A 20,563-nucleotide genomic window follows, 5' to 3' on the forward strand; every position below is an offset into this window, starting at 1 on the left:
CATTTACTTGTTCCACTATTCCAGAAGCCTCTGGGTGGTATGCACAATGGAGTTTCTGCCTTATTCCAAAGGCCTTACACAGTTCAGCCATTATTTCATTGTGGAAATGTCCACCCTGGTCTGATTCAATAATGTATGGTATGCCGAACCTAGGTATCAGTTCTTTTAGTAAACACTTCGCTACTGTCAGTGCGTCACTCTTGGGAGTAGGGTAAGCTTCTACCCATTTTGAAAATACGCACACAATGACAAGGACATATCGTTTCCCTTCACAACGGGGCATGGTGATGAAATCAACCTGTATTCTTATAAAGGGACCCCCTGACCTCCCAATCTTGCTCAGTTCAACCATTGTCCTCTTGCCTGGGTTCATCTGTTGACATGACAGGCACCTCTGGCAGAGGGACTCTGCTACCTTCCTGAATTTCTTGCTGTACCAAGTCTGTTGAAATACCAGAATCATGGCATCCCTACCAATGTGTGATCCTTCATGTATTAATCTTGCCATTGTGCCAAGCAAGTGTCGGGGTAACACAGGCATACCAGTTGGGCCCAAAATCACACCATCCACACGCCTCGGTCTACACCCATCCTCCTTCCATTTCTCTCTTTCTTGCCAAGGAGCCGACTCCTGCCATTCTCTCACCTCATCCCATGTAGGCACTTCCTCAAACACCTGAAGCTGGCAGCTGGTTCCTGGCCCCCCTCGTTTTGGATTTATAATATATCGATCTTTGGCACACCATTGAGCCACTCGATCAGCATAATCGTTTCCCAGTGATACTCTGTCCATGCTCCTTTGATGAGCAGCACATTTTACCACTGCCAGTTCTTTGGGCAACTGGATGGCCTCTAAAAGGTCATGAACAACCTTTGCATTCCGAATGGGAGTACCTGAGGAAGTCATGAATTCCCTCTGCATCCATAATTGGCCAAAGTCATGCACAACGCCATAACAGTACTGACTGTCAGTATACACTGTTATGCGTAAGTCCTTCCCAATTTTGCAAGCCATTATCAGGGCTATCAATTCGGCTACTTGTGCAGACTTGATGTGATATAGGTAACCTGCTTGTTCAATTTTTTCAAAAGATACTACTGCATAAGCGGCACTCAAGCCTCCTAATTCATGTCTTAGGCAGGAACCATCCACAAACAGTTCTTTATCATGCTCAGGCAGTGGTACTTCTTTTATGTCAGGGCGTGGCTTGGTACTGAACTCTGTCAGATCAATACAATCATGTTCATCATCATCCCCACCTTCCATTTCTGAGGGGTCGGGGAGTAAGGTGGCAGGGTTCAGAATACCGCACCTAACAATGCTCACATTTGCTGCACCCACAAGAATCCTCTCGTATTTAGTCAGCCGACTAGGGGTGAGATACTGTGTTTTAGTTCTGGTCAATAGAATTACCACTCCATGTGAAACATAGACAGTCACAGGATGTCCCATGACAATGGACTCACTCTGTTCCAAACTTGCACAGGTAGCAGCTACTGCTTTCAGACAACCTGGTAACCCAGCAGCTACTGGGTCCAGTGTGGCAGAGAAATAGGCCACAGGCCTCCTGGTTGTGCCATGTTCTTGAGTCAGGACTGACAATGCGCAATTATCGCGAGTGTCACAGAAAAGGGAAAACTCTTTTGAATAATCTGGCATTCCCAACGCAGGGGCTGTACACAGACAGTTTTTCAATCTGGTGAAAGCCATTAGACTTTCATCGTCCCACTGCACAACATCTGGCATTCCTCTCGTGGTCATTTTTATCAAGGGCCTGGCTAAGGCTGCAAATCCCAGAATCCACTGCCTGCAGTACCCTAATACACCCAGGAACATTCTGACTTCCTTTTGCGTACGGGGCAACTGCATCTTTTGAATTATTCTCACTCTTTCTGAAGTGACTTTTCTGACACCCTTTTCTATCTGGTGTCCCAGATATTTCACTGACTTCGCACAGAACTGTAGTTTGTCAGGGGACACTTTATGCCCTTTCTCACACAGGTGATTTAGGAGGGCAATGGTGTCCACTACACAGTCCCTGTGACTTTTAGACGCCAATAGAAGGTCGTCTATGTACTGCACTAATACAGAGTTCCCAGGTAATGTCAAAGTCTCTAGACATTTCTTCAAGATCTGATTAAAGATAGAGGGGCTCTCTGTATACCCTTGAGGGACCCGGTTCCAACAATACACGTGACCCTCGAAGGCAAATGAGAAAAGAAATTTGCTGTCGGGGTGCAGGGGTATCGAAAAGAATGCATGACACAAATCAATCACAGTGAACCACTCAGCATCCCAAGGAATCTGGTACAGAATTACTGCAGGGTTCGGGACAATAGGGCAGCAAGGAACTACAATCTTGTTAACCTTTCTCAGGTCCTGCACTACCCTATACTTGCCACTAGGCTTTTTGATGCCCATAATCGGTGAGTTGCATGGGCTGCTCATCACTTCTTGTATGATGTTTCCTTCCAATAATTTTTGTATCTCCAGAGTGACACCTGCTTTCACTTCAGCATTCATTCGGTAGGGCCTAGTGTTAGGATATACTGCATTGTCCTTGATGGCTATTTGTATGGGGTCCACATCTTTCATCAAACCCACATCTTTTCCAGTGAAATCCCACACTTCTGGCTTTACGGCTTCCTGTAGTTCTTTGGGCAAGTCCTGCAGGGTCAATCTTTTAAGTTCTGAGTCAGGTCTAAGCAACAATAATTTATAAATGCCGTCTTCATCTGGGGTCTGTATTTCGACACCCTTTGGTGTGCAAAAGATGGTACAGTTCATTTTACACAGCAAATCACGTCCCAGTAAATTTACTGGACTGGTGTCACAGACTACAAATCTATGCATCTGTTTAAAATTTCCAATTGAAATCTCCATTGGTTCGGTAACAGGAGTACTAATCAATTGATTAGATACACCTACTACTTGGATGTTTTCTCCCGAGAGGGGCAGGTTTGGAACGTCCACTGTTCTTACAGTAGAACGGGTAGCGCCAGTGTCCAACAGAAAGGTGACATCATTTCCGTCAACCTTTCCTTCAATATATGGTCCAGACTGGTCTACCGGCAAGGAAGCGCCAAGTACGCACTCCTCGTCCTCCCCTCTCAGGCCCCGTCAGTCCTGATCATTACAAAGGAAGGTATCATTCAGCAGATACTGCGAAGTTGCTGTATTTCTGTTCTCCCCGCTTTCCCAAACCTCTATCTCTTCATTTTCTGCCTGTCTTCCCCTGTATACCTGTTTGGGTGCTCGAGGCACCTGAACTGTTTTTACCTGGGGTTGAGTCTTTCTTGGTCTTTCTTTCTGCGTCTGTGGAATTAAATCAGGAGTTGTCTCATTAACATCGACTAATTGGGGACACTCGTTTCGCCAGTGTCCAATTTCGCCGCACTGATGGCAGGGAAATTTTTTCATAGCCTCTTCCCTGCTAAATTTGGGCCGGGGCTTTCCTCCACCCCCTCCCCCAGGACTTTTGTTCTCAGCATTTTTAACCATGTTACTCAATTGTTTTTCCTGCTGTTCTGCGAGCTTCACCTGAGCCCACATAACCTTCTCCTTAAGGGCCTTTTTCTTTTCTGCCATCTCGTCCTCGCAGTACTTAGCGTACCGCAGGACCTCATCCATTTTCTTAGTATGCCAACAGATTTTATTGTCTTTTATCCACTGACAAATTTCAGGTCTTAAACCATTTACAAACCTGTAAATAAAGTGTGTCATATCCTTCAGGTCGATGTTGTCAATACCACTGTATGTTTTAAATACCTGCAACAACCTCTCATAGAAGGAATGCACTGTCTCGTCCCTTTCCTGTGTTGTTCTATCTATTTTTGTCCAATCAGTTTCCTTGGCGGGCACCTTTTCTTTCAAGTGCTGAATTACCTGCTCATATTTTCGCATGACTTCCTTTGATGGCTCCCCTGTGTCCTTGTCTCTGGGATACTCTTCACTGGGCCAATTTATGTTTATTTTACACTGGGTCCATAAATCTACTGGAACCACAATGTCGAAAAACCCATCCAGGTCTTTCCACAGACATTTCTGTACCTTCACGAACCTTTCCACCTGCCGGTACCAGTCAACTGGTTTCTCTCTTAATTTTGGAAAATCGTTCGTGAAGGACACAATATCCTGCCTAGACCAGGGGACATGCACATATTTCCCTCCTGGAACTTCGCGCATGGGGCATAACTGCTCAGGTTTTTCTACCTCCCTTAAAGCAAACTCGGGAGTCACTTGTCGGGAGCGAACCTCTTCCCTCTTTTTCGCCCACCTGCTTCTCCATTTTTCCACATCTCCCCATTTCTGCAGTACCCCCATTAATTCTTTAATCTGGAGCTTCTTTCCTGCCACATTCAGGTGTTCTATATCCTTGTCTGAGAAGTCTGCTCTGTACGGTTTCTGTAAGGGCTTGGATTTTGAGATATCTACCCCCATACTAACTGCTGTTTCGGTCAGTTTTTCATGGAGCACTCTGGTGTTCCTTGTAAAGCTTTTACATATGAACGACAATTCTTCCTCAGAGTAGGTATTCAATCGATTCAACCCCACATTTCCTGCCATTAATTCTTCTATTTCAACCCTCAGCTTGTAGAGGTCTAAAGGCTTTGTTTGCGGAGTCTGCTTTTCTAATTCACGACTCCAACTCTCAATTTCATCCGGAGTTACCAGAGAGACATTCCTAGTACCTGTTGCTGTCTCTAATTTAATTTCTTTTGCATTAAAAGGATTATACCTCTGCTGTATTCCCTTTCCGGTCTGTTTGTTTGGCAATTCCAAGAATGCAACTTCAGACTCGCACTCACTGGACTGATCATCTATGATGATTGGTTCCTGTCTCGGTGTTGCTATGACTGGGGTCATGACTGGAGTAATCGGATTTCCCTGACCATTTCCGTATAATGGGACCACCGGTCCAATAGTTACTGGAATAGTCAATGCCTCAGGACTGGTATTTATCTGAGAAATTTTCTGAATTATTTCTGTTCTTTGTCTAGCTAGAGCCTCTTGCTCCTTTTCCACTAGTACCCTTCTTAGAGTTGTGTCATGTAATATCTGTGGGGTCAATGGAGGAGTAAAACTCGGGGCAGTAGGATGCGTTTCACTTGGTCCTCCACCATAATTTGGTTTCGGGAATAAAGTTCCAGTATTAAAGGACCTGCGCTCTTCCCCATATGGAGGTTGAACAAAAGGCAGTCCTGAATTCGATGGTTTCTCTTCGCTTTCATACAAGGGTCTGGGGAAAAAGGTTTTTGTACGTGAATATTTTTCTTCCTGACTTGCGGGCACTTTGGGATATATATCCCTTGTTTCCGCCAGTTCGGGTTTCTCAGGATAGGGTAATACTTGACCACCCCCTCCCAGTCCCAGGGACCTGTCTTCTTCTTTTAGGAAGGGGCGTCGGGGAACATCTCCTACACTGGCAGGTCGGGTTCCCTCACTGTAAGGTGGCGGACTTCTGGTACAGATGTCATCTATTAGTTCATCATCTGAATCCCCTAGGGCCCCCCAATGCTTACATTTTTCAGTACTTTTCCCCCCCGCTGCAGGGTTATGACATGCCGGCATCATGGGAAACAGACCCTCAACAATCATGCTCTGCCTCCACTGCTTCATCCTTTTATCCCTGGACTCCTGTTTCAGCCTGGGGTACCACTTGGTCAAACCCTTGTCCATTCGGGGTCTTTCTCTTTCAAAAGCCTCAATCTCCCATTCCTCTAATGCCTCATACTGCGTTAGTCTCGGTCTGGGATGCAGTTCATTCATTCGGGTTCTTAAATTAAATAAGATCCTACCATTGAAAGTACCATCTAACGGAAAAGCCAATACTCCGTCATCTTTTGTATATTTCACCCAATTCTCCAGCCACACACAGGTATTGTACCCTCGGTCAAACATCATGAATGAGGCGGGAGTATTGGGTGCTGGGACAAGAACACCTTCCCTTGATTTAATCGGTTTGTCCGTTTTAAAATAATTTTTCACCTTATTTACAAGGGACATTTTTCTCTTGGTTCCGTACATAATACCGTATCTGTTAGCCTTCCACTGATCCCTTTCAAACCCTAGATGCCTTGGATCAGGTCGCGTCTCTATAGTCCGCGAGTGCCACATACGACTTCTGCGCTAACTGTGTTTACAAACCACCTCCAATCAGAATGCGCTTCAGAAAATCGTGCAACCAATGGGTGCGCGACACAAAATAAACTCTGCCAATGGGTGCGCGGCCCCTTCGTGAGACAGTTCCCACGCTCCGGCGCTCACCCCTCCTTTACAATTTCAGCTCCGCTACCCGCCCGCTGTTTCTACCAATCCCAGCGCGGCACAGAGTGACGTCAGAGGCGCTTCGCGACTGACTCCCTCCCTTCACAAGGTAACGGAAACTTTCTTACTTTTAAAGTGCTCAGTGCTTGGTTATTTTACAACAAATACACATTCGCCACAGTGCTCAAGTGTCTAGACAGAGTATGAATTCTATTACTGCAAGTAAACTACTTCCATTTACTTTTCACTCGCTGCGGGCAGATCTCTTCCGCCTACCCTTCACTCTAGCATCGGTGAACCTGTTATTCCCCTAAAACTCATCCACTTCTTTCCGGGATATATTCCGAGTTTTAAGGTTTCTCAGCGGACCCCTCTGCTTTCACGCTAGCTCCGAGGAACCTGCTACTCTTCCGATGTGACCCTTACTAGGTTACGCCACTATGGGAATTTTGCCAATGAACCCCGTTACTGTCATTTATTCACACATGTATTCAGAAAAAAAACCCTAGTTAGTGCTTCCCGGTTATCCTAACCTGCACCTAACTTTCCTCGAACCTGTGACCTCAGGACAATGGATTCTATTCACCACTTGCCCTTTCAATTCCCCGGGGAGTTCGGACAACACTTAACGAGTCGATTTACAAATGCATGGATTAGTACATATAACAATATAAGAACAAGGATAATGACAATACAAAAATTCATGAATTATTTTTACAAAATATTATTCGTGCGTATTCACAAGAGATTGATCAGGTCTCTTAGAACAGCCACTCTTATAGCAGCATTAATATAATAGCAGCTTCCGACTTAACTAGTCCAACTAATCCTGCCTAACCTTTAGCTAGTCCCTAACCATCCTCTAGCTACCAGAAAAACTGATAGAGCGCGCGAGGCCACCCGACCAATAGTTTTCGCCGTTTCCGGCTTCAGGGCCCATATACTTTTCAAATCACCATATACATCGATCAGGTGACTTCACGAGCTCTACCAATTTGGTGTGTGTGTGTTCCCTGCTACCAATTCTCAGTGCACCCGACTTACCATCCACCGATGCGGGTGCCTAATGACCACAATGAATCAGGGAGCTAGCTGTAAAGAAAAGCAGCACAATACAAACCCAACCAATAACATTCAAATACTGTGTAAATGACCACGGACAACTGGAAGTTTTAAAATGTTTATCTAAAGTTCAATATTTTCTTGCATGAGATACAGTAAAATAAGGCAATCAATAACCAAGAAAATGTAAATCACATATGCATAAAGAAATAATGGCAGAGTAATCATCAACGTATTAATAAAATGTAACGAGAAAAGATACTTATACAAGTCAGTATTATCTAAAACAGTGATAGACTAAGTGTGTGTGATTATAGAAGAACTTATAATGAATAACACGCTTCACTCAAGGTGAAAGGGCCTTTGAACAACCTAGGCAATGAAGTTCTAGACCATATCAGGAAATGACACACTGCTATGCAAAATATAATTTCTAACAAATGAGAAGACATAGGAATCACTTTGCAAAGATTTAAATGACTTTCAATATTTGCGGAAAGGCATGGAAAATATCACATATGCAATGTTGAACTTTATTGAAGCAAAAGTTAGAAATTCAGAAGGTGCAAGAATTTCAAGAGATTTCAGAGCAGTATTTACCTAGAAAGGTGTGGAAACCAAACCCTGGCCACGGGTCAGTTAAAGACAGGAAACCCTCAAGGAAGGATACCCTCAAAGGACAGCAGGTGCAGAATGGACACCCAGGACAGGACAGGATACCCTCGGAATAAGAATCAGGACAGGACCTCAGGACAGGACAGCAAACCCTCAGGACAGGACCCTCTTCAGGACAGGACCGGAACCCACAGTTAGGAAGCAACGCCTGCGCTCCACCCGCTCTGCAGATATCGATCAAGACCCCGATTGGGTCAGCGAACTCCCAGCTAAGTGCCTTGTCTGCACTTTAAGGTTCAGTAAAACCTTAGTCTATGGTCAAATTCGGACAGAGTGCACTGCAGCGCTCTGTATCTTCAGTCACCTATTGAGTGCGTTGGGTCAGTGACAGGTCAGCTAAACCAGACAAGTCGGACGGTTCACTAGGTGAACCCAGGGTAGATATACAGTTTTGGGACAGTGTACCACCCCCCAATGTTGCAAAGTGTCAGAATCCCTCAATTTCGATTGGTCCTAAGGTAGGATTTGGGTAACACACCAATCACAATATGCGATTTGAAGCCTTCATTTACATATTTTGGTACCGCCTAGCATGTTTGGGGTTCCCATGAGCTAACAGTAGCGCATCAATACAATGTAACATATAAGAAGCCACATTCGCTGTTCTCGCAGGGCAGAGGTGACTTTCTCAGGAGCATCTCGCCCATCACTGCCAGCTGGCTATGTTCCATTAGCCAAGGTCCCTCGTGCTGCCGGATGTCGCACAGGCGCAGAAGGGACCTCCAATATGGCTCTCCTCTCACTCAGACCCCCATTGCCCGCGGTACATGAAAAGTAAGCGAAAACAAATTAATACATAATAATGTCATTATGAAAACACATCACAGGGTTTGTACTTTTAACTCATCATCAAGAAATAAACTTATGCAATTTAAATGTTAGCTATATTGACACGATCACAAGAGCAGTGGCACGAGCAGTACCACATGATAAGCACAGCTATGAATTACGCATGCGCATAACTTTCCCTCCACTTCTGCAGACGCGTCAGGACACGTGAGTGTGGCTGACGCATGCGCAGTAACTAAAATACAAGCGGCGGCCATTTTTAGAGGACATGGATTAATTTCATTAGAAATACACATAGGCAAGCGTCTTAAACTTTACTCAATCTTAATATAAACGTTAGTAAAACATACACGGGTTACCTTATTACACATAAATGAGGTTCTTGATTTCGGCAAGCCGCAAAATATGCGAAGCTTTGCTTCATCAAATATACCTTTGCATATTTTGGTGCCTTTAGTGTGTAGAATTCAGTGGTATAAAAATCCATATATCACGGAAACCATGACGTATGGAAAGTATTTCATTTTTGCCTGTAAAATACAGATTTAATCATCATAATGACAGTGGCCTGACAACTCTACAGAGCTTTAACATTGACCAGGGTGGCTGTGTGAAGTGATGTGGTGCTTGTCGCGGTGCTAGCAGGTCACAGTGCAAGTAGCAGCGTCGTTGTTGCTTGAAGTGCTGTCGTCGGCTGACGAACTGGAGTCGATGGCGCCGGCATTGGTAGGCCAAGGCTGCGGTGTAGGATGAGGGTGGTGCATCATGTAACTTACGAGCAGTGCCCTCGAGCCATGGTGCAAGCAGCGGTGTCGATGTTGGCGTGGAGCCGCATCTTCGGTGATACAAGGGAGACGGTATGAAGGGATGTGGTGCAAATCAAGGCGATGCGATCTTTGGTGCCCACAGGTCATGGTGTAAGTAGCGGCTCTGTGGTAGCATCAAGTGTTGTTAGTGAGACCAGGGTTGCAGTGCAATGTGTGGCAATGCCCTCTGCAGCGCCTTCAGGACACGGAGTCATCAGTGGCATCGTTGATGGCATCGGGTTGCTTTTTGTTCTGTTGCAGCACAAAACACACAGTTCCCATTGCTGGTAGCAGGTGAACTTGAAGTCTTTGCTGTTCCTGAGTCTTCTTGTACAAGGGGCAAGCTCTACCTCCAGCCCTTGATGAAACTCAAACGAAGAAGTTGCAGAAAGTTCAGTCCAGACCTTTCTCTGCCCAAGATAGAAGCAACCACTGCAGTCCAACACAGCAATGCATACAGCAAAGTGTTAGTTCCTCCTCACAGCTTCTCCAGCTCTTCTTGGAAGGGTCCTTAATCCAAAATAGTTCAAAAGTTCTGGGGTGTGGGTCACATTTATCTGTGTTCTCTTGTGGCAGAGAGTGTCTGTGCTCAGTCCAAACCTGTTCTGTCCTCTCTGGCCCAGCTTCCTAGCAGGAGATGGAGACAGCATAGTCCAAGGCACACCAGGCCAATTCAGGTGCAAGGAAATCTCCTACCACTACTCTAAATGCAGCCCAGGTCTATTCAGCCCAGCCCTGACTCACCCAGAAGAGGCAGGATAAACCTCAACCCCCCAGTGGCTGTCTTCAATGAATGCACATCCCCAGCCCCTGTCACCCCAAAGCCAGACGCTCAATCCACAACCCAGCAGAGACACATAGCATGGCTAAGCAAGAAAATGCTCGGTGGTATTTTCAAACACACAACATAAAATCATATTTACTAAAAGATGCATTTTCATATTCTGAGTTTATTGCATACTACACTCCATTTCTCCATCTTGTCCCAATGGGAATTTATACTTGTAAGGTGTTACAACGTATCTCCCATTCTATCCTATGGGACAAATAGTCTTTCCGTAGTGAAAAACAAAATACACTGTATATCACTCTCAGGTCATGTCCCACACACCAGTGTATGCCTTACCTTTCACATACACTGCACCATGCTCACAGGGATACCTTAGGCCTACCTTAAGGGTGACTTACATGTAATGAAAGGGAAGGTTAGGGCTTGGCAAGAGGGTGCACTTGCCAAGTCGACATTGCAGTACAAACTGCACTGGGAGGTCTGGGATACCTTTACAGGGCTACATCTGTGGGTGGCACAATCAGTGCTGCAGGCCCACTAGTACTATTCGATTTACAGGCCCTGGCACTCACAGTGCACTTCACTAGGGGCTTACCAGTAAATCAAACATGCCAATCATGGAAACACCAATCCAAAACAGAATTTACTGTAGGAGCATTTACACTGAACAACAGTAAGAAGAGACACTAAACTGGCAAACACAGAGTCAAAAACAGGAGGTCAGAAAGCAAAAAGGCAGGGGAAACATGCCAAAAAATTCCAAGTGGAAATTATACTTTCTTTTGTAAACACATTTTTATTGATTTTCTTGCTGATGCAACAGGTCACATTGAAAAGTGACACAAGGCCCCTAGTAGGGGCTAGGTCCATCATAGTCATAGTAACACAGCATGCATCATCTCATACAGGAGAAATTACATTAGTTTCACAACAGTGCCCTCACAATGAGTCCATCCCAGCCATCCTATACCACTTAGTAAATATTTTAGCATGTTAAGCCCAAATCCTTGTGTTTCGTATACTGGCTATTCATGCTATGCAGACACCAGTCCACCTCATGCCTCCATTGTCACATCGTCGGGGGTTTGGAAGCTTTCAGATTGGACGCAATGTCATGCTTGGCCCCCAACAGTGCCAGCCTCATCAATTCCTGGTCTGCACAGGTCCCCCCTCACCCTCAAGTCCCCTTCGCAGCGGGGAGAGTATTATGTCAAGGCTTAAGAGTTCAGAGAGTTCGATGACCACTCTTTCTCAATATTGTATTATGCTAGGACAGGGCCATATCATATGAAAAAAATCAGCAGGGATGCATGAGCAGCAAAAGCATGCTGGGCTGGCAAGTAATGCCACTCTATGCAACCTGTCAGCGGAGAGGTATGCACAGTACTTTTAAGTTATAGTGATAACTTTCTAAGGTTTATGTGGTTTAAGCGGGTTTTGTATAGAAATAATAAATTATAAATAATCTTAAACCTTTGCTTTATTATTGAACTTTTGCTTTTTTCACCAAAAATTGTTTGTATTCATAGAATGTTGTATATTATGATAATAATTTTTGTAATAATTTTTTGGGGTATTGCTGTACCTTTGAGATAGGACAACGTTCATTATGAACGTCTGTGTAATCTGCGTGAGCATTTGGCTTTCAATAGAGGTACAGCAATAGTATTGCGGTACTACCCCAAAATTGTAAACTTATATCTACACCTTAGAATAATTTTTTATTAAAAAAATGGATCCAGTTTTTGATGGCTAGTTTTGTTTTTAATGGTATATGTGTGGATATAATAACTGCAGGTTGTGTTTGTGAACTATATGGGTACCACAATAGTATTGAGGTACTACCTCAGTACATTGGCTTCGAACTCTGTCGAATGGAGGAAACAGGAAATCTACTCCTCTTAATTCCATTCAATTGGATTTCTTCCAAGAAGAGCACTGCTGTTTGCAAGAGTGAATATCTTTTCTTCAGAATTCACCTTACACAGTTTCAATACCTGAAATGGCTAAACAAGAAGATCCTGGAGTTTTACAGCAGGAGGAAGAAGAGGTACATTTGCAGAAGGAGATCTAAGAGGTTCAGTGGAGGAAGAAACTAAAGGAGTCCATTGTGTGGGCTTTTTTCACATTGCTTCTTGGGGGTGAAAAGGTGAACCGTAACTGGTAACCTGCAACCTCTGCAACAAAGTTATTTCCATGGAAACGAGAAAAGGCAATCATACAGGAATGAGGAAACACCTTACGTCAATGCATTCCACCACGTTGCTGCATGCCAAAAGAAGGTGTCAGAAGGAGACTGAAGAGCCTGAAGCAGAAAGATTGGCGTTGGCCACTTCTTCACCTACTGCGACACCATCAAACCCTCCTTAGTTTTTTATTTTTTTATTTATTGTACTCCGGTCTCCCGATGAGACTATTGTTTTGTGAAAAACAAAAATATCAACAAAAAAAACATAAAAAAAGAAGAAAAGGTTATGTTCAGACCTAACCAAATGTTTTAAAAGATAACAAACTTGTACCAATATTAACCCTATTTGTTCAGGTATCTGAAATATTACATTATTATTAATTGGTAGAGATAAAAGGTAAGTTAAACATGACTTATGGTGGCTTCATAAGAGAGCTTGCTGGAGCAAATCTCATTTTGTAAACAAAAATAGTCATACTTAGTAGTTGCAAGCACACAATTGAAGTAACATAATGTACTTAATTAATTTAACCTAACTAGGGCTGCCATATTAACATTGATTTATAGGTTCACATTGAAAGGGCTGTTTTCACATTGAACTGTTGTTGTGCACTAGATGTTTTTCTTTTCCACTGCAGATGCTGCTACTTTCCAGATGCCTTCTATAAGCTGGTGAATAAGCATTTCTGTGTATCAGCCGATTGATAGTGAGGTTCTCACCAGGAGAAGAGGAGGTGGCAGGAAGCATGACTCCTAGAAAGAACTGTCTGAATCACAAGATGTGGTTGAAGTATCTTTTCAAGGACTTATTTATGTGGTCTATTGTGAAGACATGAGAAATTAAAGAGTGTATTTGCTCTCATGGTTTTGCTGAAATCCTATTGGATCTCAAGAATAGGGAATGTGTAAGTTATTGCAACTTGTGTTCTTGCAAGTTTATATTATTGTGTGTTTCTAGAGTAAGTAGCCACTTTCTCGGTACTCTGGCTTCTAGCATGTAAGAGCACTCTGGACTCTTTTACTGAAATCCATAAGGTCACCTTTCTTCAGAAAACATTCCCTTTTCTAGCCCTTTCCTTCAAAAGGATATCTGCTGAATAATAGCTGAGAGTACTTTGCAGCCTGAAAATTCTCTTGCTTAAAGGAAAAGATTTATGCGTATGCATCCTATTCTCGCATCAAAATTTATTATTGGGTTTCTTAACTGATACTTTTGTTTCTGTGTAAATTCCCATCCTGATCCTTATTTTAGATAAGGGAAGCTCCTTTATGGAACATGCTTGCTGTATTATTTCTATTTTATTCATAATCTTCACTAACATGGTATTTTACCTTGTTTTGAAATATTGTCTATTGGATTATCTAAGCTTCAAATATTGATGACGAATGACATATTTACTGAATAAAACAATTTTAATTTACTTAAACTGTTAATAAAGCCCTTTGAACTCACAACAACTCTCTTTATTTACTATTACAAAATGTAAATATATTTTATGACTACAACAGTTAATGCAAATGATTGCTTCTTTTAAATTCTCCTTGTTGACAAACAAAGGTCCATACGACCACTGGTGGGGGCTTATTTAATGATTATACCCAAAGACTGAAATATAAGGGCCCCTGCACAATCAATGGTAAGTGTCTAATAGACTACTAGAGTGATATCTGAATGTATCTAATAAACATAACACAAAGTCAATTCATTATTTTTTTCATTTTTATATGATTTCAGATACAAGTACCATTTCTGTTACACTACTACATCATCAGTTGGAACGTTTAGAGTTCAAGATGATCATAAGGAAGTAGTTATCATGAAACACTGGGGAAAAGCAGATCAACTGGATTATGGGAAAAAATCCATAGACAATGTGCATGTCAAACTGTTTATATATCTAGATAAGTAATTTGGTATATTTAATAGCATAGAAAACAACAAAACTTGCAGATTTTTACAAATGTCATCATCCGTGCTTGACACATAATAACTTATCTTCTGAATTATCTGACTACATCTCACAAGTGCCACTTTAACTTATAACAATGGTAACATTGTAACTTAGAATTTTTAAAGTAACATAAGAAGGCAACAGTCTTATAAATGTTTAGGTAGCCTATGCTTAAAAGTAAGAGTAGTAGCATTACACTCTGTTCAACCTGTGTTGTTCTTTTAGTAGATTATGTAGTATCCCGATTCTGCAGTCTCTCCAGGATGAAAAAGTATGGCACTAGTAGCGTAAGTGCATCCTGAAATAGAAATTTGTGAACCAGTAAAGTTAGAAATAGAAGTTTTTTTTTTCATAATTACATATTTGATTATCATTGTTAAATTAAGTGTGAAGATAAGCTCAGATTATAGTTTGGACCTAAGTTTATTTTGCATAGCTTTAGATATTAATTTTTTGTAATTAATTGATTTGCAATCAGGTGTTGGTAGCTATATAAATCTTCCAAATAGTGTAACAGTGGAGCTTTAAAGTAGACAATGGAAGCATTCATGTTCCCAAGAGTAGCTTCTAATGAACAGATCACAACCCGGGTGAGGTTTGGTAGCTAATTTTTCTAGAACATCCAAACAGAATTCTTGAGCATCTTGTTGATCATTGATGGAAAATTAAATAGCACCTCTACACATATCTACCATATGTCTTATGGCACTTGTAGACTAGCATATGTGTTTTGGAATGCTTTATGAAGATTTATCAAGGTTTTGCAGAAGCATTGATCTACATGCTGGTTGATTATTTCTTTGACAGATGGGAGGTACAAAAGAAGATTAACAATTGCATTGCTGCAGCAATTTACACCATTCTCATTTTGAAACTGATGTCCTGTAATCTCCATGTGTTTGTTTTTCAGTTTTTGTTAGCTACTTCCAGTTCTTCCTTGTCATTGTAGTTGGTTTTAATTTTTCTTTTAAAAGCCATCTTAGGTTGTAACAAAATGAGACATTGACTAAGATGAAGAGCGTACCTGTTTCGCAAATGATTATATTCTGTACGCTCTTCATCTTAGTCAATGTCTCATTTTGTTACAACCTAAGATGGCTTTTAAAAGAAAAATGTAAATGTTAATTGTATTTCTCATCTAGTTTCCTGTTGGTTTTCATGGTCATGTGACCAGAAATGTGTGTTTCAAATGCATTTGTAATACATGTTAAATATCATTGCTGCAGACGAGTTTATTTTGTTACCTCATTTTGGTTTTTGTTGTATTCTGCAACATTAGTAGCCCAAATTGTATTTCAGCCAATAATTGTCCTCCTTCCAAAATTAAGGTTATGATAGAATGTGGTTTCCTAATGTCCAATCATCTTACTCATTAAACATATTTGTGTGTCTGCCTCTGTGTTCCTCATTCTTGCATGTCAGTGCATGTGCCAAATGGTTGGGGTTTGTCTTGGTGGGTGCAGTTTAATTTTTTTTGCACCAGATAGCATGCCAAGAAAGCAGATGTTGAATATTATTTAGGTTTGAAATGAGTTGAAATAACATGCATTGGTGAATAAGGTTTGAGATGGAAACAGTTACTCCCTCTACTTTCCTTTGTTAGTAAATGTGACCATCCCCACTTTTTGGTTATCCACTGTAGTGGTAATGATATTGGATAATTACCGAGGAGGTAAATAGGAAATTGAGATAAAGGAGATATTACCCATCTTAATGTCTATGATTCCGAACACACAGGTTGTGTTCTCAAATATTTGTCAGAGACAAAAGTGGAAGTGGTCTACAATAAATGCTGCTAAGTGTGAGAAGTGCCGAAGACATGTGAACAAGGCAGTCTCAGCATTAATTTGTGATGATGAAACGTCTTCAATTTTTTATTTCAATTTAAAGTATTAAAATGCATCAGTGTTTTATCCTGATGGTGCACATTTCACAAGCTATGGAGACCATGTCTTCATTTCAAGCCTAAAAGCTTGACAAACAGATATAAATATGTTTAGTTGAAATAACAACAGAAGCTTTTTTAAGAGCTACCCTACATTATGTCTGAGTTTTTTTATCATATATAAATTCTTATTTTACATTTTCAAAAAGTACCTCTTTACTCTCTAGATCAGTGGTTCCCAAACTTTTGACTCCTGAGGACCCCCACTGAATCACTACTGGAAGCCGGGGACCCCCGAGCAATTTGTACAATTTAAATTTCAAAAAATTCAAACAGTCATTCGCAAAAAATACACAAACAAGTACACACCAAATAAATACTTGCATTACTAAAGGTTTTATTATTTTATATTGAAAAAATTGCAAAAATCAAAACATTTTAATGGGAAGGATGGTGCTGCATCTCGGCCTCATTAACAAGCAAGTGGTCTTTTAAAGACCTGTGATGTACTCTGGTGCGACTGTATGTCAGCCCGGGAAGCTGTCTCTGCCTGGGCTGCCACACACGACAGGGGAGGAGGGGGGGCTGAAGCCCTTTGAGCCCAATGGGCGTTGCGTGCCTGGTGTGCACTGCAGAAGGTATGGCCTGAGGCTGGAGCCCAGTGCCAGGAACTCATACTGTTGCAGTTTAAAGTAGGTAAGTGCTTGTGATAACCTATGAATTTTTGAAGTGTAACTCCTAGTATTTGAATGTCACTCAAAATTACACTGAAATTCGTCCGTGCTTGTTCGTCATTATCTTCTGTTCACCCTGTGTTCCTTTCTTCCCTCGTTTCCCTTCTCCCCAGACATTACTCGCCCACCTTTCTGTCTCTTGACAAAGTCGACCTTCTTTCATAATACCTACTTACCTCAAACATTTCTCCCCCCCCTTTCTTGCAGTCTTTCATGCCTTCTAGGTCTCGCGTTTGCAAAGATTTTCGTTGTAGTAATACTTTGTTGGACGGTTGCGCCATTCACAAGTCAGTGTGCCAGCCCACTTTAGCTAATCTCACTCAGTAATTTGCACATAGTACTTATTTCCAGACTGTAATAAAGGTGTATTTCTTGACACAAAAGCTTCCAACCAAAGATTTTTTTTAATATTGCCTTGTCCCCCGGTAGCCCCCTAACAAAGTTTTACAGAGAACAAAATAAGCAATAACAAAGTCAAGACTCACAGGTAGTGCCGGGCCTACTGACTATGACAATGCTTGGATCTTCTAGCTTCCTCTTGATGACGTCTGAGGGCCCACTTTAAATTTTTTCGGCGCCTTTTCTTTGATGTCAGTGTCTATTAAGTGGTCCTGATAAGGGAGCATATTCCACAACCGTTCAGGCATACACAAATAGGTGTTTTACACAGGGGCAGCTTGTAGCTCCCTGAAGACCCTAGCGACTGGTTCCTCCAGGTTCAGACCGGTGAACCTTCATACAGTTTTTTTGCATATTTTATATAGCGCGAACTCGACCCGAAGGTATTGGAGCACTTTACCAGGGGCGTAACAAAGGCCCCCGCAGTGCGGGGCCCCCAGTCTTACCCACACTGGAGGGGCCCCCCTCCGCCCCTACTGGTGTAAGTGTGAAGGGCTCCTTCAGCACATCGCGCAGGGGGGCCCTCCGTTGATGTTGCCACAAGGCGAGTTATTTTTTACAACTCAACCACTGTGTAGCAGTAGTAGGCAGGCGTGTCACATGTCAAGAAACACATTGATATCCTTTAGCTAAAACTACTATGTTAGCAATGGCAAGCCTGAAACCAGACGTTAATGCGCTCTCTCTCTACTCGCCACATATGCAAGATGTCCAACTTTTTTTCCATAAACCAAACAGAATCGTTTTCTTTAATCTGGTAAATTTGCATACACTTCCTGTGCTTTTTTCCTGTGCTTTAAGTGGGATGATAAAACTGGGGGGTCTCTCAAAGTGGCATGTCCAATGTAATTAATAGCGTGGCTTAAAAATCTGTGCTTAGCATTGTGTGCCGCCTGACTTGTATTTTGTTTTTTCTGTCATTGCATGCAGATATATATCATACCTCCAACAAGGCTAGACTATTGGCTTTGCCAATGGTTGTTAGTTGCATAAGATATATAAGCAGCAACTATGGCTTGTATATAATATTGAAAAAGCTTCCACTTAAAGCCCTGGTGACACCACAACAATGCTGCTGCTCCTGAGTTTCAAAAAAAGAAAGGGAAATCCAGAGTGAAAATGACTCTCCTTGAAGGATTTGCCTTCCCCTAGAATGCTCCCCTGACCTGATGTAAAGTAAAAGGTCCATAGGTCGCACGCTACTCCACCATTCCAGCGGGTATACCCCAGGAGCATCATGGTAAATGCAGTATTCTCAAAGCGGGTGTGCTTTTCAAAAGTTCCGAAGTGTAAATGCAAAGTTGCAGGCCAACTCTGGACACCGGTGTTTCAGGATTATTGCCCTTCATCAGCAGAGTGTAGGAAGATATTCAGGGGTTGCTGTGCAGGCTGCCAAAGTGTTCTCAGGTCTGGTACCTCTCCGGGCGCGTAGGGCGTTACCTGAGCTCGTCAGCTCAAAGGCTCGAGGGAGCCGTAATAAAGTAAAAGGTCCATAGGTCGCACGCTACTCCACCATTCCAGCGGGTATACCCCAGGAGCATCATGGTAAATGCAGTATTCTCAAAGCGGGTGTGCTTTTCAAAAGTTCCGAAGTGTAAATGCAAAGTTGCAGGCCAACTCTGGACACCGGTGTTTCAGGATTATTGCCCTTCATCAGCAGAGTGTAGGAAGATATTCAGGGGTTGCTGTGCAGGCTGCCAAAGTGTTCTCAGGTCTGGTACCTCTCCGGGCGCGTAGGGCGTTACCTGAGCTCGTCAGCTCAAAGGCTCGAGGGAGCCGTAATAAAGTAAAAGGTCCATAGGTCGCACGCTACTCCACCATTCCAGCGGGTATACCCCAGGAGCATCATGGTAAATGCAGTATTCTCAAAGCGGGTGTGCTTTTCAAAAGTTCCGAAGTGTAAATGCAAAGTTGCAGGCCAACTCTGGACACCGGTGTTTCAGGATTATTGCCCTTCATCAGCAGAGTGTAGGAAGATATTCAGGGGTTGCTGTGCAGGCTGCCAAAGTGTTCTCAGGTCTGGTACCTCTCCGGGCGCGTAGGGCGTTACCTGAGCTCGTCAGCTCAAAGGCTTGAGGGAGCCGTAATAAAGTAAAAGGTCCATAGGTCGCACGCTACTCCACCATTCCAGCGGGTATACCCCAGGAGCATCATGGTAAATGCAGTATTCTCAAAGCGGGTGTGCTTTTCAAAAGTTCCGAAGTGTAAATGCAAAGTTGCAGGCCAACTCTGGACACCGGTGTTTCAGGATTATTGCCCTTCATCAGCAGAGTGTAGGAAGATATTCAGGGGTTGCTGTGCAGGCTGCCAAAGTGTTCTCAGGTCTGGTACCTCTCCGGGCGCGTAGGGCGTTACCTGAGCTCGTCAGCTCAAAGGCTCGAGGGAGCCGTAGTAAAGTAAAAGGTCCATAGGTCGCACGCTACTCCACCATTCCAGCGGGTATACCCCAGGAGCATCATGGTAAATGCAGTATTCTCAAAGCGGGTGTGCTTTTCAAAAGTTCCGAAGTGTAAATGCAAAGTTGCAGGCCAACTCTGGACACCGGTCTTTCAGGATTATTGCCCTTCATCAGCAGAGTGTAGGAAGATATTCAGGGGTTGCTGTGCAGGCTGCCAAAGTGTTCTCAGGTCTGGTACCTCTCCGGGCGCGTAGGGCGTTACCTGAGCTCGTCAGCTCAAAGGCTCGAGGGAGCCGTAATAAAGTGATGTAATGCTGTAACTCAGGGCTTTAAGTGGGCCGGGTCTCACCGGGTCTGAGCACCAGCAGTTTTTTTAAAGGAGGCCTGGAAACGGGTCTCTACTGGGCTCTATTTTGTGCTCTAGCGCAGGCGGTTGTTTTTTCCCGGACTGAAGTGACAGCAGGCACATGGATGTGAGCGTGCACACACAGCTCACTTCTCATTAGTGGAGAAGTTATGGCATGACGCCATGCCAGGGGAGCATTGAAGGGGAAGGGAAATCCTTTAAAGAGAGTCATTTTCTCTCTGGATTTCCCTTCTCTCTTTGAAACTCAGGA

General features: G+C 43.0%; 1 long non-coding RNA gene across 2 annotated transcripts in view; it reads left to right on the top strand.

Annotated features, from left to right (window-relative positions):
- Positions 1–20,563, top strand: part of LOC144824869 (uncharacterized) — a 225,442-nt gene that overhangs the window by 101,705 nt on the left and 103,174 nt on the right. The window contains exon 3 of one of the 2 annotated variants that reach the window (XR_013609155.1): positions 14,314–15,513. The exons of the other annotated variant lie outside the window; for it this stretch is intronic. This is a non-coding gene — a long non-coding RNA (uncharacterized LOC144824869). Of the gene's footprint in view, positions 1–14,313; positions 15,514–20,563 lie in introns of those variants that run through there. 2 annotated transcript variants of the gene reach the window in all.

This window comes from Lissotriton helveticus, chromosome 3_1 (genome assembly GCF_964261635.1).
Source record: "Lissotriton helveticus chromosome 3_1, aLisHel1.1, whole genome shotgun sequence".
Lineage (NCBI taxonomy): Eukaryota > Metazoa > Chordata > Amphibia > Caudata > Salamandridae > Lissotriton > Lissotriton helveticus.